Source organism: Megalops cyprinoides, chromosome 7 (genome assembly GCF_013368585.1).
Source record: "Megalops cyprinoides isolate fMegCyp1 chromosome 7, fMegCyp1.pri, whole genome shotgun sequence".
Classification (NCBI taxonomy): domain Eukaryota; kingdom Metazoa; phylum Chordata; class Actinopteri; order Elopiformes; family Megalopidae; genus Megalops; species Megalops cyprinoides.
Window position 1 is genome coordinate 11,474,726 of NC_050589.1, and position 25,919 is coordinate 11,500,644.

The window sequence follows — 25,919 nt, forward strand, 5'->3', positions numbered from 1 at the left end:
CAATCCAGCTAACAATTAAGCTCTGATGTTAAAAAAAAAGCTCGTTGGAATGGATCAGACCCCTGATTGGGTTGTATAGTAGTGAAGATGGGCCCTTTGGGTCATTTCTCTACATCCGAGGGGACTCCTCTGGCTCCTCTTGTCTTGGACGGGATCTACATCTGTGTCTCACATTTTTATGTTGGATAATGTTACTCAATGTTACGTGACACCAGCTCATTACAACATCTGTAAAATTATTATACCTCTTCTGTTTTTGAGAAAGCACTATCATTACCGAAAGGGGAAAAACCTCTTGTGTCTGTTAATTTAGTGGAGAATTGAATTTTGAGCCCTAGACACAAAGCCAGAGAGTGGTATGGCAGAATCATGGTCCGGACACTGTTCTCGTATCTGCAGAAGCCAAGTCAATAAAGACGGATTACTTCATTCAGCTATGTGACACAGCAACTGAATTTGTTGCAGACAAAGTTCAGAGTGATTGCTGTAAGCATCTGAAATGATGCCGTGGGGGAAATTACAGGTAATCAATGGATGTTTCAGAAGAGACTCCTACGCGCTCTGCTTTTGTCGTTACCAAGCCGACCGAGAGCTGGAACCAGCGGGAAGTTAAGATCAGGGAGGGGGGGGAGGGGGAGTGAGGGAACAATCAAGTTAAGTGCAGATTCGGAACACGACCAGATGTTTCTGCACCGTTTCCAGGCTGTACCTTGAAAGGAAAAGAGCAGCTTTCACTTCCAGCAGCACAGAATGTCCTCTGACAGATTGTTGGCCAACTCTCCTGATGCGCGCTGCTTGTTCTCTCAGGCTCCGGAATATCTGGAGCGCTCAGAAACATGGGCACGTGTTTGGTTTACTCCTGGTCAGCTGGTTATAGGTGCGTACACAAGAAAATGTTGCCCTCACACCAAAACAGCAACAACAAAAAAATCAGACTCCAAGGTCATCAAAAATATTTTATTTTCTAAAAATGCATGAAAGAGCAAAAAGTGGCAGCAGGAAGCTTCTAGAGTCACTGTCTGAGTGCTGTGCTTTCCACTCTCCTGATTGGTCGGCCAGATGCATCTGCAGAAACTTCACATGTTTCTCTTACTGAGGGCAAATACTTTTCTTTCAAGGATGGTTGTAGGTGACATTGTCCCTCGGGAGGTCGGTGCTGGGTTAGGGTGAGGGTGGGGGCGGGTGGGGGGTGGTGAGAGGTCAATGCAGAGGCATTGGTGAGAGATTTGGGGCCTCAGAAATAGGCCCGCTCTGAGTCAGCCTGCTGTGGATTCTCTAAACTCTTACAAAGCGACTGCTTTTTTCCTCCTTCCCTCTCTGCTAAATGCGTATTTGCATTCAGTGTGAGAACATGCTAATTACACAGCGGTTTTTGGTAAGCCGCTGTTTTTCCAGGGATCAACCCTGATTGCTTATGAAGTGGTCAGGGAATTCAAATAATAAATGAATACGCAGATAAATCAGTAATCCTCAGGAAAATGCCCACTTTGTTGTGTGACAATTTGGTAGTAGTGTGTCATATTAAATATAAACCAATTCATTTATTGATAACTAAGATTCACTCTCAGAGAAGTACGCCATTTTAATGCATAGAATGGATTAATTATCAACCTCTTTCAAAGCTTGACTTAATTATTTAGTTGACTGTGTGGTTTAGAGTCAAATAGGTTTTGAGGCTGACACATCCTAAATCTGTTTGAGCTGAGTGATTTTTATTAGGCCATCGCAGCTGGGAGACACAGCAGAGTCACTCTGCTGGCCCGTCAGCTAAATTCGGTCGCATTTGCAAAGGCTGCCAAATAGGATTTCACCTTGGGGTGCGTGAAATGTTCCGCTCACTGTCCCCTTAAATCGGAGTGTTCCTCCAGGGGGGAAGGTTTAACAGGGACACTTTAGTAGGACACCTTTGCCGTTCCTCCTCCTTCTGCCTTTCCAGGTCATGTCTGAGCTTGAGCCTCTCTTATAATTACAGATCTGTGTCAATGCATGAAAGTGAGAGCTCAGCTAGTTCCTGATTAACTGCCTTAACTATTGAATCCACTGTCAGAATTGATGTAAAGCAATCATTAGGACAAAGAATGCAACTCTCTTCTAAACGCACGTTGTAGCAGTTACCCTACTATGATATCCACTTACCGTAACACAATTTTGTCTGGAAAATGGTGCTTTAAATAACAATTTAGAAATACACTGTGTACTTCTGTAAAAACTACACTAAGAACATTAATTGACTCCTCTGTTAAGTCAACAGAAATATAGAATCATATCATACTATCATTATGTTCATTATTAAAACAAAAATTATCATTAAAACAACAACAAAGAATATTAGTTAACAATAGTGTGTAATTTATAAGAGCAATTCCATAGATAGTTCTATATATGGGTATTGACACGGCTGCGCTGTTTCTCAGGCCAATTGCCACATTCTCTGTGTGGTGACAAGCTTTTTAACTATCTTAGTTAAATGTGAAGACAGTTTTACACAAAAAGACTGAACTAAAAAAACAAATAAAAAACAGCAACAACAACAAGACATGGCTGTCCACATATAAAGCATTAATGCATTTTAAAAGATATTCCACAAGGGATGAAAATATTCAATTACTTTCTTACATACAGTACATAGGTGGTAAGAGTAAACGACCTGAACTGAAAAAGAGGTCTGATGCCCCTCTGAACTGGCAGATCGAAGCCTTAGCCTCTGGGCTGAAAAATGTATAGAATCAAACCTCCGTGGTATGATTTCCTGAATATTATTTCAGTTGCTTCCATATCCTTATGAAAATAGTCGGTACTGTGTGCACTAACATGACAAGGCTGCCCTCTTGTGGCTAATCTGGGACATTCCACCATTGTTCTGCCAGTTTACGAACACCTCGCACTCGTTTATCACGTTGAATCTCATCACAGTTCACCGTGAAGCGTATTGCCCCTATGATTCACTCAGTAACTACATCAGTGAATAATTATATCACTTAAAGCACTGAGTGAAAATATTAATCAACAACACAATGTAAAAGTCTATTTAATTCCATATCTGAGATGGTATGATTATCATTTATGATGATGATATGTTACATTACACATCCCACCAATGAGTGACAACATTTAGAAACCCTTGATTACAAAGAGACTAATTTGCATTGTGACCTATAAAAAGATTGCATGTAATGTGATTTCTGAAAATTGAGAAATTATCTGATACAATAAACTGCAACACTTACTGAACAGCATGTTTATGTTTAAGTAATCTGACTGATAACACCTTGTTATAGTCATGAATACTGCAGCCACCTAATCACGTGATTACATAGACAAACACAGATGTGATGTGTGACTGTGGTTATCCTCATTATGGAGTCCAAGGTTACCACCATCCAAGACACCACATTTTCCCCACCAGTGCACAAAGTATGTGTCCCTTTTCTTTGCACAGTCTTTGAGCCAAACTTTGATCCAAAGAACTTGACTTTTTTTGTTTGAAGTGAACCACTGGGTACTTTGAAGTTGACTGTTTAACCACGAGGTGGTCTAATCTCTTCTAAACCCTAAATCCAGCCTGAAACGCCTGGTGGAGTGTAAGGCAAAGTGCTTTGAGTTACAACATTATGTGTGTTAACTGCTTAATCTGAGCGCATTTCACTTCTGTAAGGTACTGACAATGCTGGCTCTGTGCACTTGTGTGCTCATTTATCCACATTAGGAACATCAATGTACAAGCCAGGAGTTTGCTGTGAAATATCCTGCGTTCAGATCAGTACTGCCTAATTCAATAAAGTGTAGCACGGGCAAAAAGAGTTATTGATGAGGAAGCTGTAGATGTGGGCACCACCATCTGGAATCACTGTGTGGCACACAGGAACTCAGGAGGATCGGCAGGCTGTACTTTCCACTTAGCACCACAAGATGGCGCTCAGCATGCAGCAATGGCTGGAAAATCATTGCTGACTGGTTAATGCGACACAACCCACTCTGTGGTTAGCCTTCAAATACCCTGAAAACGTCAAAATCAACACACATATTGACTCTTGTGGTGCCTTTTAAAATATAAATTGCCAATACTGAATTTGAACTTCATGTTAAACTATAAGTTTGTTTTTGTTGTTCTTATTAAGATTCCTGGGTACTATGTGCTGTAATTCATGAGAATACTTACGCTTGCCTTTTGCTTGTGTGGTGATCTGTGACGTTGACAGAGTCTCCTGACCTTCCTGGCAGGGCGTGCCCCCCAGCCCAGCCCTGTGTAAGGGGCCCAGGCTGGGGCAGAGAGAGGGGCCGTCTGTATAGCTACACATCAACAGGACATCAAGCAGAGCTTAGGCCCACCAGACCAGCTCCTTATAACCCTCCTCCCCTCCCTCCAGCCCTACACACTCCAGAGCTACACTGGGAGAAACACAATCTTAACTCTCCGGGTATTAAAAGGAAATTCGATCGTTTGGGTTTAGCAAGGCAGCAACAGTTAACAATGAGCCAGTGCTTTTAAAGGCTGGAACAATGAGTGAAGAAATGCTTTTAAGGTTTCGGTGCCAACAAACAGTTTTTATTTTGACGGCTATGAATATCACATTCCAGTTTTGGGACAAAGCCGTACTCCTTTCAGATAGCTTTGATCTTTTTTTCCAAATGACTAACAGGGCAGAGGATTCAATTTTTCTGTTTTAAAGTGGAAAAAATATCTTGTTAACACCACACTTCTGGCCAATGCTTTCAGAAGTGTGGTGATTTAATGTACTTAAATGTTTTTTTGATTATTTCTGAGTTGGAGGAATCCTTGTTCTGTCACTGATGGAAGACAGATCAGGGGTGAATAAGTGTGTTTTAGTGTGGGAATAAGCATAGGATTTTAAACGGCACAGTTTAGGGTTGGAAAGATTGCCGCTGCCCTGTGTGTAAATAGATTAAGGAAATGGGCCATGCTTTGTATTAGCTGAAATATCATAAAACATTTATGAAGAATGCATAGCATGCCATTACTACATTATAAAGTGTTCATAAACAGCTGCAGATTTACACTGTACAGAGCATGTGACTCAGGAAATAGAACACTGCACATGAAACGTGGTATATCATGAAGTCAACCATCATTATGTGTGAACAGGTGAAGATGCTAAGACCAGGCTAAGACGGTAAAGTCCGATGATTTAACACCTTAAGCTATGCAATACTGATATTAAGTGCAACTGAAATGCCGTGTGTGTATTAGTGATGTGTGGATGAGGGGGATAACAGTTTGCCTGTGGGGGGGGGGGGGGGGGGTGTCCAACAGGTTAGGAGAGTACAGGCAGCATGTAAGAAACACAAGACAGCAAACAATGCTCACTTCTATTACCCAGGAAGTGTCAGAATTCTGGGAGGATGGTTGTGTTTGCATGGTGAAGTGAATGTGAAATATTGTTCCAGGAGGAACTTACTTTAACTCTCTGAGGTCAAGGAGAAGGCCCCTTGCAGTCAGAGTCATGGTCTCCGCAAGTCATTTTCCATTTCATGCCACCTCGTGACTTGCACTCTCAGGCATTGCATGACCACACCTCACTCTGCCACAGGAAGTCCAGGGTCAGGCCAACAGGAAACTGTGAGAGCCAGGTGACCCAGTAGCTTGTCCTTCCCATCGTTAGCTCAAACGAGTGCAGAATTACCAGGCTCTTACCCATGGTCCTGCTGTTTATTTCCCTCTCTGTAAAAAACTGCTTACTTTAACTGAGAGTGATTTTATCTCCCTCAGCAGAGTAAAACTGTTTATTTATCACTCTGAGTGAGGCTTTCGTGCCCTTCAGATCCTGTGTATAGGGACTGTAAACTCATACCTCTCCCCTGCCTGCAGACACAGTGGAGTTCAACATACAGTGGCAGCTTTGAAGTCATAGAGGGGATTTCACCTGCACCTGTGTGCTGTTGAGCACCGGGTCTGCCTGTTTCACAGGTCCTGAGAAAGCAGAGCCCCTCTCACAGTTCCCCCCTTCTTGTAATGTAGCAGCACACAGATGCGTTGGGGTTTGTTTAGGGGAGTTCCTGAAGCTGCACTCAGCCTGCCGAAAAGCCCTGCGCCCCTGTCCCAGTGTAAACAGGGCAGACCTCATGGCCCTGTCCTCCTGCGCGGAATAAAAACCATTTGTCTGTAATCTGTTAAGCCGGATATTTTAAACAGCGCGGCCTCATATTTATAAACATGGCACTGTCTGCGTAATGCGTTTATTTTAATGTCATTTCTCAGAGCCACTTCTAACGTTTTGTTTTGGCGTGCGCGCCGGGGAGAGGCTACAGACCGTTGCATTCCTGGCCGATAGACCATCTCTGCAGCAGCCCAGAGTCAACAAAACAGCAGAAATTCAGGCGCGGTGTAACTGCTCCAAATCAGGTTTGTAAAGACTGCATGCTGGGAACATCTTCCCAAATAAACAATCCTGACTGTTTCATCTGAGAGCCAACCAATCACACAGCCCCTGGACAGATATGAGGTATGAGAACTCAGGCACTGCAATAAGGATATAGGAAGTGAACTGGAAGTGGCTCAGCCATGATGACGATGATGATGATGATTGTTATTATTGTTATTATTATTATTATTATTATTAATATTAGTAGTAGTAGTAGTAGTAGTAGTAGTACTCGTATTAGTAGTATTTGGTTTTATTTAGTATAATATTCCTATAGTGTAACAGTGTCCCTCTGGAAATTGCATTTGCTCAATTTACTCAGTCATCATTTTTGTCTCTGGATTTGTGTCTCTGCACATACACTGAACACTGGTAGCTGAAGGAATGCCGGTCTGGAATGTGGCTTTCATTAGCCACACACAGGCAGACCCGCCCCTCCGATCAGTCTTTGAGGAATCGCTCGCTGTCAGCAAGCCTCTGAGAAAAATCTCACTAAAAACAAACAAAATATCGTCTTGCCTCGCCGGCCAGCACTGCCCAGCAGACTGGGGATGTTTGGAAGGCGCTGTTTGTTGTTTAAATCTAGCCTGTGCTGTTTGTCATAGCTGCCTTCTCTAATTAGGATGGATGTTTGGGAAAAATCTCTGCTTCATGGGATTACCATTTCAGATTACTGCAGGCTTGCACTGTTGAACTCTTTGATATGAGAGAGCTGGTCAATGAGGTAGTCCTCTGCTGAGAAAGGTCCTCAGGAGAAAGATGTCCTGTTGTTTTGTCTTAGATTTCTTTAAGCATATCTCTTACATAGTTACAAGTCAGAGTTATATCACTGTTTGCAGATTTTGTATGTCTGCATATCATCATTGATTATCTTCGGAAGGCGACCAGCATATCGAGTGCTGTCTGGCCACCTTAACTCAGGTATGGCTGACCTTCAGCTAACTGGAAACACCTCAGGTGCAGCTGAGATGGTGCAGCTAAGACAGGTCAGTGGAAAGACCACAGTTAGTCTACAGCTGTTCATTATGAGCGCTGCAATTGAGCAGCCCCACCAGAACCTGTGTAAGTCACTCAGCACAGATGGCATTGTGGTGGGCATCTGCATGGAGAGGGTAAAGTCACGTGGCAAAGGAAGGGAGTTCTGTAGAGGGCCCCACTGACAGCACTGTGATACTGTGCTTCCTAAGACCTGAAAATCACCCCTTTGCTGTGGAAAACATGCTGAAAGATTGAACTCCGCTTAATGCCCAGTCATGCTGGTATTGCACAACACAGTACCACTTTTATAGTTCTGTGGTATGGCCACGTAAACTGGGCCCAAAACGTTATAGCGGAAAAAGAGAGAAAAAAAGACCAGCCCCCTGTTCTTGTTCCTGTCTTTCTTGCTCCCTTTAATCTCTCTCTCTCTCTTTCTCTCTCTCTCTCTCTCTCTCTCTCTGGTGTTGCCAAAGCAAAGTGATAATGTAAACAATGTAAGTACATCTATACAGATTCAAAGAAAACATACATATATATGTTTTAACCAGTGGATATATATATATATATAGCAAAGGTAACTGCAGCACAGGGTACTCTCAGTATTCTCTCTGTCTCTCTTCCCCACTCTCTCTGTCCAGAGGCAGTAGGTGATCAGAGGCCTGGCTGGATGTGTGTTTTCTTTGCTCATCGCTTTCCTGCAAGCTCCCGCTCCCTGTCAGCCTGCCCTCTGATCGGAGTCCGGTTACCCACTGTGCACCTGTGAGTCAGACAGCACACCTGTGCAGCAGGGGGCTGCACGGCATTCTGGGAGAAGTTTTTCCATCTGTTACTCTGGCCTTTGTGTGATGAACTCCTTAAGCAGGCTGACCCAGGTTTCTGACTGATTCTCCGAAAATCTTGTTAAAATGTGTATTTTGGCTCCGTTTTTAAGTTAGCATGATGCTCAGCCACTGTGCTCTTGTCCTATTTGCTCCTGTGATGAACACTCAGTTTATCTAGCCATGACAGCCTTGTACTCAGCGCTGGATAAGAGCCAAAAAATGAATGAACAAACCAGTAAGTAAATAAATAAGTAAATAACTGTGAGAACTCGGTCTTCCTCTCTACTTACTTGCCTCTAATGTGGTATCGCATTGCCTTTGTAGGCTTCACTTGAAATTATTTTAATTATAGCAAAGCGATCAGTTTCAATTTAAATCTTTTTTTTTTTCATATGAAAGAGTAAGGAGATCAGTTTTTAACCAAAAAAAAAAAAAACAATGTTTTGTTAGACCGGAATGATTTCAGATACTCCTTTGTTTGCGGGGACTGGGTGAGGTCATGCTATTTCTATCTGGGGGCTGTGAATGGTGGTGCCATGTGCCCCAGATAAGTTGGAAACCCATCATCCCAGCTCAGCAAGGTCAGAACGGAATGACTTCATCTTGTTACATTATTGTAATGTAATAAATCTTACAGTATATGGACAGGCTCCTCTCTCTCTGGCTTCCAGTCTCGTACAAAGTGTCTGTTACATTCACTGTATACAAGCAGGACCACCTGAGTTCTGAACAGGGTGGGGAGGAATATTCAGTGTCTTTTCAGTTTATGGCCTGTTTTCCATTTTATTATGTTACGTTTCCTTAGGTTCATCTGGTCTCATGTTCTGCTCTTGTGTGTACATGGTAATCGTAAGTGATATTTATCCTTAATGAACCAGGACTGAACCAGTGTGCCAAGGGTTAAAAACCATGTTATGCAGAATCAAAGAAAATCTACGTCTACCAGGACAATAAATAGCATTTCATGTCCTGCACTTCAATGCCGCCGCCCCCCCCCCCCCCCCCCCCCCCCACACACACACACACACACACGCACACGCACACGCACACGCGCACACACACACACACACACACACACACACACTCTAATCATATTCATATGTAACAATGTTAATGCAATAGAGGAGTATTAGACTGCTGATCATTTCCAATGCTTGCTAACCTTAACTGTTCTGTCTCAAATTTTGTAATGTTATTGTGTGTGAGGTGCATACAGTTCTTCTCTCACATGGGCTCCTACTAAAGCTGAGGACCCTGATGCTCTCATCATTCAAACTGGATTTGCATTATGGAAGAAAGCACATTAAACTTGGAGTGTTTTTTTGTTCACCTATAATGATGTCAGGGCTGCAGTCTCTCTTTTACCCACATATTTACATCAGAACTGTTGTTTGTTTCCTTTCTGTCTTTATATCTTGACGAGAAAGGAAGTAGGTGGAATCTTGTTGTTTCAGCACTAGTTAAGGGCAGGAAGAGGTCACAGCAACTTGGCCTCACCAGCTAGAGAAACTTGCTCTTGCAACAGGCTCCTGGATTGTGAGTGAGAACCCCTATAGAAGCTGGTGACACCCCCTAGAGTCAGAACAAGAGAATGATGAGTTTTCTTAGCTCAGCACCTTGGTCTTTAGCCCCACTGTGTTCATTCTTTGTCATGTGCTGTTGGCGCAGCGAGGGTCACAATTTGAAACCCATAGCAGATCGCTGCCCATGGACGCCTGTTTACTTCAGTGTCAGCCAGTCCATTGTGATGTCATAATGTGAAAGTAACAGGATGAGAACATGCTAACTGTGACTCATCTCACTCTATTAGCTTCCAGAGAGTCAGTTTAGTTCCACAATTTGATTTGTGCGGGTAAAATGACAGGGTCTGGAACTCTGTTTTTGTTAGCATTGCAGTGTCTGATTCTGTTTGCTCTCCTGAACCCCTTATTTTTGGATTGCACCTTAGGCAGACACGAATGAAATGTGATATTATAATCCAATAATAACAGCAAAAACCTAAATAAAAGATAAGAAATGCTTCAGTCTATCAATATTAGAGAAATGAGTATGTTCAAGTAAAGAAATAAATGCATGATTCTACAAATAAAAGAATGTTCTGTGTGATAGAAGTTGTGACAACAATGAAGGTGAAATTGACAAAACTGATACATTATGCCAATACCTCATTGAATATGATGCCCAAATGAAACTTTCATTTGATTGAAAACTTATTTCTGAATTAGTTCTTCTTGTTGATTTGCCTCAATTCAATGCAATGCTTCAATTGTAGTTGCTTTTTACAGTACAGTCAGATTAAAAATCAGCATTTGAAAAGATTAATAAAGTTCTGTGTACATTCGTATCCCCATGAAATATGTTGCTCCATATATGGCTCTAATTATGCTTCCTCTTACTTGTTTTAAACAGTAAAATCCAACCATTCCTTGAATCTTAACAGATCCATATGGTTCTTTTTTTAACAGCAATAACTCAAGTATTACAGAAAATCCATCCAAATTATTGCAACATATGCAGAAACTGCTTGACTGATTCTTTATAAGTGTACAAAAAGCCATCTACAGTATAGTGCCTTTTAGGGGAGAAGAGCACAAATGCTTTGGTCAGGGACAGTTTAATACCACGCCATTCTCAGCAGGTTTTCGTGCATCCACACTGGAAGACGTTAACGGCAAATATTGTTTTTATGACCTTTCTTCAAAGAGATGGAGCTGAAATGAGTCATTCAGACCTCGTATGTGATAATTAACAACACCCCCACCTCCTACACTCTGAACAAAATGGCTGCCAGCAGAGTTAAAGTGATGGCAATTGGACTTCTTAGTAGCTGTTATAACGGGTGATAGTAGAATGGCCGTTTAGTAATAGTTATAATGGATGATATTCAGCAAAATGACTTTTTTTTCGCAGATGTTATGATGGGTGATAGTCAGTAGAATGGCTTTTAGTCACTGTTAAACTGAATAATATTCAGTAGAATTACCTCTTAGAAGCTGTTAAACTGGGTGACAGTGAGTAGAATGATTTCTTAGCATCTGTTTTGCTCCTAGCTGTTTATTAAAGTGCTTTTGTATGAATGTATGAATGACAGACGTGAAGCTCAGAAACATTAAAGCTTCACTGTTTCCACAGCGGCTCATTTTCTCCAGTCTGTTAACAGCAGCAGGCATATGGAGCTGATTTGCACGGGGTTTGTGCTGAGCCCTCTTGTGGCTACTGCAACACGCCCATGGATTAGCACTCCCTCTTAACTGAGAGGTAATGGGTGTGTGTAAGTCTGGGGGTGGAGGTGAATGGGACGGATGGGCCTGGGGGGGGGGGATGTCTGCTGAGGGTGTAGACCATCTGCATCTTGTCTTGAAACAGTACATTTCCCCCCCTCCAACAACTTCTCCTCAGTTCTCCCCATTTTTCATCTTTTTCTCCATTTCTGTCATTCTTTCTTCCTGTCTCTTTTAAGATGTCATCAAATTTGCTTCAAACGCTCTCTCTCTGACTCACACACACACACACACACACACACACACACACACACACACACACACACACACACACACACACACACACCTCAACCATTCCAGAGTCTACCAGTTATTACACACTCCCTGCGGAGGAATGGTCAATCGATCAATTACTGAGGACATAGAAATGAATGTATACACGTGTGTGTGAGTACATCTACTTGCATGTGTGGCCTCCACTACACACACACACGCGCATGCACGCATGCACACACGCACATATTTTTCAGCCAGCTGTGAAACCCATCTTTCAACAGGTGTTGTTTTGCAAGTTTGGCCTGGCGTCTATGTGTTGGGTATAACACATGGCACATGTTACAGCCAAAACAGCCCTAAGCAAAGAATTCATTTCCAAAGCAGATTTCTCTAAATTCATATTCAAAAGCTTCCTCTAAATTCATATTCCAATCTGCTTCCTCTAAATTCTTCCTCAAAACTGGCAGGTAGGTGCATTGACTTTTCTACCTGTGCTACTCTGTCTGATCTGATCTCTGTTACAGAATCATGGTTTTCATATTCAGGGTCAAGTGATGATAGGTGCAGTGATTTTGTATTTGAGATTGCTTTGCCCACAAAAATCTAGCAGAAAACATTCCACATTTCTGTGAGGTTTGTGTTTTGCTTGACAGAGGAGAATTTAGTTTTGACACTGTACAACATACAGTATCTGTAAAATTAGGGACATTGGTGTCCCCTAGTAGCATGAGTGTCGGGTGTCACTCATGTAGAAAACATACAGAGATACAGCAGAACAAGAGAATCTGAACTACAGTTTTGATTGTAGAGGGGATTTTTAATTGACATATTAGTGGGTTTGGTAACAATAAATGAAAACAAAGTAAATACCCCACTTTTTCCTGTCTGATTTTGCATGTTAGGCTTCTATTTGACACTCAGTGGTGACTGGGGTCTGGAAATCCCCCTTCCATCTAGCACATCACCACTACCCTGATCTGCACAGGTCACAATGCTGAATACATGTTTTTGTTTAAAAAACGTGAAACCAGAAGAGTTAAAAACCTGGGAAGAATGCATTCAAATAGTAATAAAAAACAGGCAATAGTGCCAAGGTTCAGAGAGGCAAGGAAGACTCAGAGACTGAAGGAAAAGTGAGTGAGAGAGAAGAGTCGGAGAGAGAGAGGTTAGAGAGGTGAGAAGGATCTTCTTTTTGTTGGAGGCCATTATCGAATGGTGATTAAAAAGATCTTTGGGATGCTGCACAACTCCCTGTGGTTCTGGCCCAGTGTTTTTAAATGTGCTTGAAGAATAAAGGAAGGCTCCAGAACGTGGAGGCATGCTTGCTTGTTGTGTGTGTATATGTGTGTGTGTGTGTGTGTGTGTGTGTGTGTGAGAGAGAGAGAGAGAGGCTTATACAGGTACATAAGCATTCTCCAGCTGATTAGCAGAGTTTGTTGCTAACAGTGGCAGCTCCACTCCCACAGCCACTGCAGTGGGACCATCCTGCATGAAGCCCATGAATTTAGGAGCTGTGCTAAAGAGTCCCAGAAGGAACATCCTGCAAACACAGAAGAACTGCAGTCACATTATCAACCCCAGGGCCTTCAAACAGAGCTTCTTCAAGGACTCCCGGAAGGCCAGATACACGAGGGCTATGAATATCAAACAGGGTTTAACAGAATCCCAGCCTATAATGTGTGCCAGCTTTGGGCCAAATGTAAACCTGGGAAGAATATTGTGAGGATGTCGTCTTATTTCACATTGTTTTTAACATTGCATTGAAGTCAAGCTCACACACATACATTCACATGCACACTCACGCATACAGTCATGAAAACAGTCGCTGTAGTCTAAACATTACACTTTGCCATACCCCATTTAAGGACTCACCTGAAGGTGCTCATGTACTCATGTCAGATGTAGCTCATGTCTGTAAATAGGGCAGCAGTGCACACACACAGACTCTCTCTCTCTCTCTCTCTCACACACACACACATACACACGCACACACACACACACACACACACACACACACACACACACACACACACACACACACACAGTCCCTCATTAATGATCACAATTGATCCCCTTGCACAATACAGGCCGACATTTTGATGGATGGATTCCAGCATTTAGTGTGTGTTTTTGTGTGTTTTTGAAATCCAGCTGTGTTTGGAGCAGCCTGCTTGGACAAAAGCAGTATCAGGAAGCTGGTTTGCTGAATGAAAGCACTGTCTCTGAATGTGAAAGATTGCAGACCTACTCCTTTCAGGATGGAGCTGAGGCACTGATTTAGAGTGATGAATCACAGATATTGGTTCTCACCTCTTCCTCTTCCTCCAGGGCCCATCCGCAGACTGATTGCCTTTAGTTTTTATTATTATTATTATTATTATTCTGCCCCCAAATATGAATACCTCTCTACATTGGAACAGGCCCATCCAAACCTTAAAAATGACCTGTTTTGTCACAATGCTTTTACCCAAGGGCCAGGTTTTTCTGAGCTATGTTGGCTCATTGGCTAGGATGTCCACAGTGGCCAATCTTATTATCATAATAACATTTCATTTTATTCATTTTCACATCATCTTATCATCACCACCACCTTCTTCACCAGAATCATTATCTTATCAACATCATCAGTACTAAGATGCTCAGTTATGCTGGTTTATGAGCTCTCAGTTCATTTGCCTTGATTGAGATGTAAACTGAATGAGCCATTTAATTATTTTATTAATTAATCTTCCTAATTAATGCTACTTGTTGTGGATGTAGGTGTGCTTGTGCTATTATAGGTAAGGATAAAGTTATCTATCTAAGTACTCTACATAAATGCTGGGCAGTAGTCTTAATGAAGCTTAATTATTTGTTCAGTTAATTTTTCTTTTAAATAAAATGGGGCAGTAGTGTTAATTAATCATGATTATTTGTTCACTTAATTGTTCATGGAACAATTAAAAAAATGAATTATGCTTTATCAATAAAGCATCTTGCTGTATTATTAATTTATTAATAATAAATTAAGGGCTCACATGACTAGATACAACTTACTGGAAAAAGAAACTTTTACTTCACTCATATCAGTTAACAAACACCTACAGGAATCTGTATTTGTCACAGATAATGAGAAGCGGTTTCTTTTTGAGGGAAATCAAAATTCAGACAAATATTCAATTAATTTATAGAATAGAATTAAATTAAACAGCAGGAAAGGAAACCAATAAAGGTATGTTCCACAATTTGCAGTCAAAATGGTTACAGCTTTGAAGAAATTTAAAAAAACATGACTTGCATTCTCTCTTAAATTAAATCCTAAATACACTCCATTGAAATTTGACTGACAGCATGGATGAGTATTCAAAAACAGACACACGGTCATATTCCCTCTCATATTAATACACATTTTTTGACATCCTCCACAGATGCAGGGCTGTTATCGCCTTTGTCTGCCTTAATTGAAAATTAATTATTGTTTGCAGTGTAGCCTTGGTGACCAAGAGAGTGGTTGTTAGGCATGCTCACAATTAAAGTGAGCACTAGTGATGCTGTCTGGCCTGTCTGGCCTTGGAGAGCACCAGTGGAAATACAGTCTGCATATTTAATTTCAGCAAGGTGGCATATCAGACAGCAAACGTGATTGTCCCTGGAGGCAAAAAAGGAAAACATTCAAGAACGCAATTGCTGAAAACCAACTTTCAGGAAAAAAAAACATAATAGCCTGTATAATTCTTCCATTAACTTTGTGGTGCTATCGTGATGTTGTTACAGTTACAAATATCTGAGATCTGCAATGAAAACGGGACAGCTCATGACAGAGTTTAATATGAAGTGTGCTAGGTACTCTAGAGCTTGAGTGGACTGAATCCCGGTCTATCCAACTACAATGCCACTTCATGCAGCTGCAACTATCAGATCTTTTAAGTTTAGCCTTCATAATGGGGTTGATGGTTAGTAAAATCAACAGAGAACAATTTTTGAAAGGTTTCTTAAATATTTGCCCAAAGATGAGATTGAAGCATCACAGTGGTTCTGATGAATACTTCTAATCTACTTTTATTTCTGTTCAGGTGTACTGTGTGTACACAGGTTCACCTCTGTATAAAAATTGTGTGTCGATGGCATTTCAAGGTTTGGGATTCTTCAGCTGACCGTGCAGGGCCTTGGGAGTGCTTCAGTAGCAAACCCTGTAACACTTCCTAACAGTCTAATACACTGATTCACACAAATACCACAATAATATAATGTTAAAAAGGAGACTGATGATACAGTCGTACAGCTGGATATTTACTGAGGCAATTATGGGTTAAGCACATTGTCCAAGGGTTCAGCAGCAGTGCCACAGCAGGGATGTGAACTGACAACCTTTCGGTTACAAGCCCTGCTCCTTACTAGTATGCTACACTGCCACCCTGGGTATTCTGCTTGAGTATTCTGGAGTCAGACCCGGGGGGGGGGGGAATTGTCTTACCTGCCCTTCGGCCCTTGTGTGGTATGAGGGGGGTGGTTAAGATGGGTGGGGGGTACAGGGTCCCCTCCTATACAAACACTGAGTGAAAAGGAGGATTCTGGTCTCTATGCCATCATTCATCACCCTTTACTCAGCCATGGCTGTGTTATTACTGTCTGATGATGCTTTAATGAGAGCATGCTGCTGCTCCTGGTGAATCCCCTCAGTCAGAAAGCAGTATCTGAACTGTTTGCTCCATCGCTGTCTTGTATATCACTCACAGTAGCTTGGAGATTTAGTGCCCCACCGTTACCCCCCTGGCTCCACTGCTTCATGTTTTAAACAGGCCTTTTGCATGGCCAGCTCTAATTCCTTCTGAGTGCCTGCTGGCATTTCTTTTTAATAACATCGATTGAGGCAATTAACCACAACTTTACGAAAACATTTTAGCAGGAAATAGGTTCAAATCAACGCAGAATGTTTTCTTTGTGTGAAAAGATGCTAAAGCCGCCAGCAGTGGCCTGTGTTCTCCTTCCCGGTGCATAAAAACGCAGATTTAATGGAAGTGCTGTCTGTTTACTGCCACTCAGGGTTTTATAAATAACACAGCAGCAACAACAACAACAACATCAACAGCATCGCCTGAGCGGGGCTCTCCCTCCCAGAATTCCTCTCCGCTGAGATAACCACAACAACAAACAAACACGTAAACAGACAAACAAACAGACAAACAAAAACAAGAACAGGCGGTGCTCAGCGTTTCCCTGGGCTCTGCTCCGGCTCCTGTGTGTGTGTGTGTGTGTGTGTGTGTGTGAGAGAGAGAGAGAGAGAGAGAGAGAGAGAGAGAGAGAGTATGTGTCATGTAAAGTGAGGTAGACAGACAACAGAGGGTAGCATGCTATTCTCAGATCACAGAAGAAAGAGATGTTTATGACCAGAGAAATAAGACAAAGAGGCTCCTGAGTGGTTTAGGCAGTGGTTCAGGCAGAAGGGCTTATGGCCTGGGTTTGGATTTTGAGGTGTCATCTGCTGACAGTAACTGAGAGCCCACAGCAACAGAGTAAATTCACTCTGTTTCCTCTGGACTGCGGGTATGTAGCTGGAGCTCCCTTTCCATACCAATTCTGGCATTCTGTGACTAAGTCAGGCACCCATTTGCTCATATGATGTCAAAGAGATGCATCTGTCCTTCATAAGGCATGTTTCCTGATGCACTGTGGGACTTGTAGTGCGAAAAGTAGTCCTGTTGATGTGTGACTGCATCAGAGCATTACATTCAGCTCCCACATGAGTGCAAAGGACGTTGCAGTGAGTTGAAATAAGGAGATAAGGAAACAAAAGAGAACTTTTTTGAAGGAAAGAAAAACGCTTTGTCCACTTTGAATGAACTTGTGAGTTCTGAGTCTGAAGATTCTGAAAGGACATTTCCCAGGACTCAGTGATCACTGGCCTCTCAAAAACAAAACAGGTCACCTGTAATTGCTGGTGACAGAACAGCGAGGTGGAACAGGGTGTCCTTGCTTTGTGAAAGAGAATAATGACTGCAAGGTGGTAAACAGGTCTCTTCTGAATGCACATGCGTTGGGGCACATGCACTTCAAAGGAGAGGTCATGCCATCAACCATTATTTCTATTGTCCACATGTCTTGTGTGGTCTGCATGCTTCAGAACTTGCTTATTTTAATTGTTAATTAGCAACTTTGCCTTTCAGTGTGTCACACTGTTCAGTGATCATGGAGATCCCAGTTCTGGCTGGTAAGCTTTCTCTTGACAGGTTTGGATGTTATAGAGGATTATTCACGTTCAGCAAGAACAAACTTATTTTCTTCCATTTGTCAGCTTTTTTGGCTACGACCTCTAATAGTTCACAGGCTATCTCGCTAACCTGAAGATATCGGTAGTCAAGTTCCATCCTTCCTGTGTAGATCTTTAAAGCTAGGGATTCACATACCCGATGGTTGGACAAAAGCTGTTGTTAGCTGAGCATCACCTGTAGTCACCATGGTGTGTCCCACACAGAGTCTGTAGTCACCGTAGTGCCGTTTGGTAGCTGTCATTCACAATTGGACAAGCAGAATCAGTGTCAGCCATCAGTGAGAGTGTCTATCAAAGGCTGTTGGCAGACTCTGACCAACTGTACCATCAGAGCACCTCAACTGACCATCAGATATGTGTATCCCCAGCTTTAAGGGCACCAGAGGTGACCTGATGACGTGTCATCCTCTCACCCGTTTCTGAAACTCCTTTGAAGTTTCTGAATCCTTCACACTCCAGGATGAGTCCTTCCAGCACACTAACAGAGATAGTAGTGTGATAACTCTTCCTAACAACGTGTCTGCAGACTGCTGGAGACTAGTCTTTGAGACAGCAGGCTCCTGTTCGCGAGAGCTCTCTCCCAACATCAACCAGAGAGGCAGATTCCACAGGCATCTTTAATAAGCAGACTGATGAGCGCCCTCTGCTGGCTGCTCTTCAGCTGCCACCAGGTCTGAAGGTGTGATGTACTCATAGCTGCAATGTGGTGTATCCTTTCCTCCGTAAGTGACTTAATTTTTTTTGACCAACTGCAATCATGCAGACATTGTTTCTCAGATATAAACTTAGATGGCACTCATTCGTCCCCCTCCTTTTGCCTGGTGAATTACTTTGCAGACAATGAAGGGTAAAGCAGTCAGCACAGTGCCTGCCAGACACGTACGCAGCACTTTGAGCGCGCATTGTTTCATGCCTTGCATTGTGCAGTGTGTCTGTCACTCACCCGTCACTTTTCCCATCTGAGGGTAAAACTATCTGGCACAAGAGCCAAATATCTGTCTCGTGTCATTAGAACATTTTATTTATAATGTGTTGGGACATTTTGTGACTTTGGTATCTTGAATGTGGGTCCCTTCAATTCCACCTGACTCAGGAGTGGTGTCCAAAGTGCCCCGTGGTTCTGGTTCATTGTCAAATGCCATTGGGGCAGCTGGGATCCTCACTTAAGAAAGAGAGATGAAAGAAGACACTTCATGGCACCGGATCACTATAGACCACTTAAAGAGTTGGGCTTTTGCCAGGTCCACACAACTTACTATGATCTAAATTTGACTTTACATATTTTATACATACTTAAACATATTTTATGTTTTAAAATGATGTTGGACAGATTTAAATCTGTTAAAACCTTCAAGAGAAGCAACTATGCACAAGGTCTGGGACACAGCAGCAGTGAAAAGACTAAAAGGAGTTCATGTATGATATACGTTCAAAAATGTATTGTATTATCTTATTTTATTTTATTCGTTTTCAGAATTTCACACAGTAACAAAAATGGCTGGCATTAAACACACAAGATAGCTTTTCATTTTATTTATGTACTTATAACTTTTTGTTTGTGTATTTATAAGTACTGTCATATTTAGACAAAAAAGCTGTAACCTCTTTTTTGTAAGACAGAAAAAGTATATATATACTTTTTGCTGACCTTGGCCCTCATTTTTAAGACCCAAAAAAAAAGCATTGGGTATTTGTTGTTGTTATTTCCTGAACAATTGGGGTAGTTAACGGTTTCCAAGGTTCCTCTGTCTTTTCAACAACATCTGCTGCTCTTCTGCTGACACAATGGCAAAATTCAGCGCTGGATGCAAAGAGAGGTTAAAGATCACCGCTGAGCGCACACATGGCGCGCCTCTAATCCGCAGCACACTGCGTTACAACGAGCGGCCAACAGGGGGAAATGTCAGCGCGCACCTGTTTTACATGAGTTACGGTAGACAGCACGGTGCCTGAAACAGCGCTGCGGCTAAACATTGATTTCTCTCTGAAAGCGTGATCGGCTACACAGATGCCAATCACTCGCGCAAGAATTACCGGGGTTACTGGAAGACGCGTGTGCTGATTGTAATACAAAAAATAAGGGAAACGTAAGCCGGAGAAAACAATGGATCAGTTTTAAACAACTACGCGCTTCTCTACTCCAACTTCCAAGAACGGTGTAACCATGCAGCGATTGCGCTAGCGCACGACAATTGTTTCGTCTTATCGCAAACTGAAGGATCACTCAAAGAGAGGGAACATCGAGAGAATGAAACCACTCACAGGCGATTGTCTGTGAAAGTAATGGTCGTGCGATATCAATCAAGATTTTGCGAGATTTATTATTATTTTCTTTTCTGTCACGTTTCTTCTTCGTTATTTTTGGGATTCGCTGGGACGTTTCTCTCAAGCTGGAAGTGAAGGATCCTCATGCTCTGGGAAGCTCGTGAAAGTTGAGTTCTGCAGGACTTCCTAACAGGTTGATTTCCTTCTCAATCTTCAAATCCCTCTTTACGCTCATACACTGAATACGGTTACAGACGCGCACCTTCTTTCCTGCGCAAATTGGTTTCGTTAAAGGCACAAGGATTCCGAGGTTTGGAATAAAAATGGATAGTTCCATGTGCTGTGACCTATTGTAATGAACCGCTTTCGGCGTTGTGTTTTGTACTCAATTCGACATGATGACCATTGTCCTTTGAAAAGCCATTGTTTTATCGTAATGGACAACTATCAATATCACTATTCTTTGAAATTGCAGTGGAGCGCTACGTTAAGGTGGGACCTGCTGTTTTCCCCCGCAGTTTGAAAGTTATTAAACGGTCACTCCACTATTTCCCCGTGTAGCCCGAGGATGAAACTTTGTGTTCTCAATAACCGCAATTTCAAAATGGTTGTAGCTGGGTTATTCATTGTCAGAGAATATCGGGGTGGCCATGCCGCAGGGGATACACCGAAATGGTGGCTATTGTGTATTTACTCGGGACATTTAGCATATTTAAACAATTTTAAACCATTTGAAACATTCATTACTTAATTAGTGGTTCTAAAATATATAATCAACCGTTCCCACGAATGTGACGAAAGTCTGTGCCTTCGGTACGGTCCGTGATCGTTTCTCGCGTGAGAGGTGCCAGTTTCAGTATTAGATAATTTAAAACAAAACCAACATTTTGGAGCTGGTAACCAGGTTGACTAAGACATTAAAAACAAGGTAGAAGATGAACAGCCTTTAGTGTATACTGAAGCTCTTGCTAAGTTAAATGTATATTTTCCATCGTCTTAAGAAAGTAACCTTTTTTCCAAGCTTCTTTTAACAATTTTCAGCCTTAAGTCACATACGTTTCGTGAGCCTCATTTTAGATAGACGTATAATTACTTCACAAAGTTTCCTTTTATTTTGCGTGCAAAACAAAGGTGATCGACTGGTTTTCATGAATGGGACGTGACAAGTGCATAACCCTTGTAATATGTCTTTTCAACTAAATTCATTTACTGTAAAACGGAATGTAGCCGCATTAAAGTAAATCAGAGTCAAAACAGTTGTATTCGGCTGTTAATATTAGATGACAAACACGTGTACGATAACCGATACTAAGCCTACTGTAATTCATTTTAGAGCAGCGGAACTGGCACTAGAACTTTTATATTTTCATGGATAAAATATTTTGTTGCAAAAAAAAATCTGGGATTGTACCTCTGACCTTCCAAAGAATAGGTTGATGAAATATGTTATGAAAACTTTAGCATTCTATTCAAAGAACGACCAAGCAGTCGTTAATATTGTTATTGGTGTAAATCTCGTCTTGGATGAAATGGTATACGGTTGCGGTATGCGCGTTACTCTTTCAGACTAGTTTTGATGTTGCGTCTCGGAACAGTGTTCAGTGCGATACTATTATTATTATTATTTATTATTATTATTATTATTATTATTATTATCGTTGTTGTTTTTAAAATGAAGATTCTTTTGAAAAGCACAAAAATAATTTGTGGATGTCAGTAGTGTAAATGCATGTAAATTGTCTTTACCCGAAAACTTCAAATGACCATTAATTTGAACGAGTTGCTTCACTAGCAGAACAAAGACGGGCAGAAAACTTTAAATTAACAGGACTCTGTGTAAAAATACCTTGTTCACAACCGTTACTGTTAAGTATTGAAGACTGTACCATGCTTTCGCTGATAATGGACGGCTGATCGGGACGTACACATTGGCTTGACTCTGTAGTTTCTCGTTTGTTTTTTTCTGTATGAGCCGTGTCATTGATTGAAGTAAAATGGGATTTACATGTGGATATTGGGGCAATAGTGACTTTTTTATAGCGAACCCTCTTTTAAATTACACAATTACACAATCGAAATTGCCCATAGTTCTAGAAGCACACTGAGTGTGAATGAAATTATATAATTAAATTGCTGACCGATCATAGAAAACGAGCGAGGCAGGTTAGTTTGTTGGGGTTTCAGACTGAAAAGTGAAACGTGTGAGGGTGGTCTTCGTAGTTTTATAAGAGTTCTCTTAACCCGTCTCCTTCTGAGAAACCTGATAAGACTGAAGCAATTCGTCTCCACCCACGCGTCACAACTACTTATTTCATCAGAATTGCTTAGCAGATGCTCTTATGCCCAACTATCCAGCGACCGGTATAGTTACTTACATTACGTCCATATATACAGCTGGAAATTTACCGAGGCAATTCAGGTGAAGCCCTTTGCCCAAGTGTACAACAGCAGAGTCCCACCTGTGAATGGACCCAGCAACCTTTTTATCATGTGCCCCGCTCATCTCCTGATTACACATCCTGACACATATCTGTAGAGTTCAAAGAATACGATATTAATTGCTTTGTTTGGTCGCTGCTTCAGATAGCTGTATTTCAGTTGTATTGTTTTGAGCTTTTGCCAAAGCTGAGGAAGATAAATTTTCCAGCTCTAATTGGCGAGGCAGCGTGCTCAGATTCCTCTGTTATAATTCAGTCTGACATCACTCTGCCCTTCTTCAGTTAAAAACATTCATTTTTGGGTTTATCTTTTAGGAGAAATCTGTGTATGTATCATTAGGCCACACTAAGTGTGAAACCTGGTGAAGAGTTCTAAAGAAATGGAATGTGTTGAGCAGAGATGAAGGAGAAGGCATGGATGTGACACTCTGCTGTAATTTTTTGTTTTATTTTTATAAACGGGCAGTGTGAGACCGCTCAGAATTTGACCTGGAATAGGTCTTGTAAAGCTCAGTGAAGTGTGCGTGTGCGTGTGTGTGTGTGCGTGTGCGTGTGCGTGTGTGTTTGTGTGTGTGTGTGTGTGTGTGTGTGTGCGTGCACGTGCTTTCGTGCGTGCCGGCATGATGGGTAGGTGGGTGTGTGTGCGTGTGTTGGGTGTCGGTGTGTGTGCGTGTGTCTGTGCATGTTGGGTGGGGTGTGTGTGTGCATGCATACGTTGGTGCCTGCATTTGCGGGTGTGTGTTGCATGGGGTGTGCAGAGACGCTGGAGTTTTGTCATGCGGTAAGTTGCTCAGATTTTGATGACATCAGATGCAGGTTCCCTGCCTCAGTGTGGTTAGATCACCGACTGAGTTTCTGTTTCAGTCTGATAAAAGCACACCTAATCCCTCACCAGGGAAATGGTTCATTTAGTGTGTAACTGTAGGTAAATGTGCTCGTGTGCGAGCTGCAGTTCAGATGCAGTGGGCTCCAGAGTTGAATTTAGGGGATGTTGGTGCTTTGTGTGCAGTGTGAAAGGGCTGTGTTCTTTTAGGGTGTACAACTACACATTACAGTACAACTAAACCCTTTTCTCTGCCACTCCAAAAAGATGACACTAAAAATCAGTGGTGACTTAGTAAAAGAGTTTGAGGAATGCTGTAATTCTAGCAATGAGTAGGTTTCATGTAGTTCCTAGACTGTTCCATTCGAGGTAAGGGATGTTCTTGATTGTAGTACATACACATGAATAAAGAACAGTTATCAACTGATTTCATTCACTAAAAAGTTATAAAAAAGTTTCTATTTTCATATCATTGTACATTTAGGAATGGTTAAGCAGCTAAATAGTATGTTGCAATATGATTCTGACTGTACAGTTCATCCTATTATGACTTTCTCTTGCGATTGGAATTGCAAATGTCTGCATTTTAAAAGTGTGATTCATGGTTTACAGACACTAGACGTTTAAACAAGTTTAAGATGTTTGAATTCAGTTCTCCAGCCACAGGGAGATGGTTTTGGGGGGTGGGGGGTGGTGGGTGGTGGTGGGGGAGTGTGAAGTATTCTTTGTGTTTGTTTTATAGGGGTGCAGGCCAAGCTCCCCCGCTCTTTTCCCACCACTCAGCTTTATCGGAAGGTCATGTGACTGAACATGTTGAGGACAGCGAATCCAGGAAGGAAAACCAGGTCACTTCCAGCTGGCTGGGGGAAACCCACGGGCTGAAAGTCAGGGTGTCCATGGGGTGGGATGGCACTGTGTAACAGTGAAGGGTGTTCATCATGCCTTCACATCCATTAGCTAAATGTCCCTTGGGAGACTATCTGGCAGATAAGGCTACAATTTATGACTCATTGTTGGATGGAGCTGGAGTTGCTGTTGCCTCTCGGGCGTAAGTGATCCTGGGCTGTTTTCAGGGGCGATGTGAGGCTGGGGGTGATACTATCTCCAGATAAAGCAAAGCTAGCGTTGAATTTACAGAGCGGTGTGTGGGACAGCGTGAATCTACTGCTGGGTGGATGGTCTGCAGGGTGGTAGCCTCAGAACAGGGTGAAGCTGTATGTTTCCAGTCTGCTACATCAATCAGAATGTTGTACTTGTTCCTGTCCAAGCCAGGTGGCTCGTAAGGTCACAGCCTGCCCCAAAAGTTTCAGTGCTAAGCGGCTTGATGTGTAATTACACCCCCTTTGGTGGGATGCCAGTCTCTTGCAGGGCCATTGTGCCCGGTGCATCTCTTACTGTGTAGTTCCAGGCTCACAGGCTACAGCTGTCGTTTTTACAGTATTTGCTGTGAGACAGAGCTCACCACCCAGTGAGTGGACACTTTGACCACATGTCTGCGACCTGGTTTGCCATATTTCAGTGATGTTGAAATCCTCCCACAGGTCTCTTGTCTGTGAGGCAGCCGCTCTCCGTGAAGGACATGAAGGTCTCAGTGGTTCTGCCATGACTCACTTGGGTTGCTCTGACTCGGTGGGTCTGCTGTGACTCGGGCCGCTGGTGTGAAGGGCTGTTTATCGTAAAATGATAAAATGATCCCAGAAATCCTGGAGGCTCCCGTTCCCTTTGACTTCCATTTTTATTAAGGCTATTTTAATTCTTCCGATCATCCCCTCCATAACATCCCTGCAGTTTAGCTTGTAGCAAACTGTAAGAGCCTGGAAAAAAACAACCTCAAAAGTGCAGAAATCCAGTAAACGCAAAGCACGCAGTCTGAAAAAGGCCTCTTCAGGTTCCAGTGCTGCCGTAAAACACTGAAATGCATGAAGGCTCAAAAGGAAAAGCAGCGCTGTTTCAAACCTGACTGAGTGCACAGTGACATCCTAACCGAGAGGAAAAACTCTTATGACACCATTCCCCACGTGTCAGAAGTTAAAAGGTCTTCATTTACACAGTTTGACGGAGGCATTTTAGTGTGACGTTGAGATGACTGCGCACCCTTTGCTCCTGGTCTGATAAGCAGTCAATGTCCGATCCACCAAAACAGAAGGTCCTTTTTTCCCTTTACTTTCTGTAAAAAAGTGTTGCTGTTCCTCAGGAAGGAGGAACAGTGTGATGTGGCCTTCCGCCTTGTATTTCTGTGCGATGTTTTTTTTTTTTGGGGGGGGGGGGGGGGTTGTTGCCCACTGAATTCCAGTCAGTGAAGCTAATGGCGGTAAATCTTGCATAAACCCAGCCCCCCCAGCTGTCTTGAGGTGAAAGGAATTCTTTCCAGCAAGGCATATTTTAATATTGTGTTCATTATTTATTTAGACTTTATTAAACCAGGAAAGGGGGAGGATTATGACATCAGCAAGGATGACAGAGCCAGTTT

General features: G+C 42.3%; 1 protein-coding gene across 1 annotated transcript in view; it reads left to right on the forward strand.

Moving 5' to 3' along the window:
• The first annotated feature begins 20,244 nt into the window (after window positions 1–20,244).
• The window catches only part of LOC118780498 (forkhead box protein P4-like), a 69,985-nt gene continuing 64,310 nt past the window's right edge, over window positions 20,245–25,919 (forward strand). The window contains exon 1 of the mRNA XM_036533021.1: window positions 20,245–20,381. The gene's annotated coding sequence lies outside the window, so the exon portion shown is untranslated. The remainder of the gene's footprint in view (window positions 20,382–25,919) is intronic.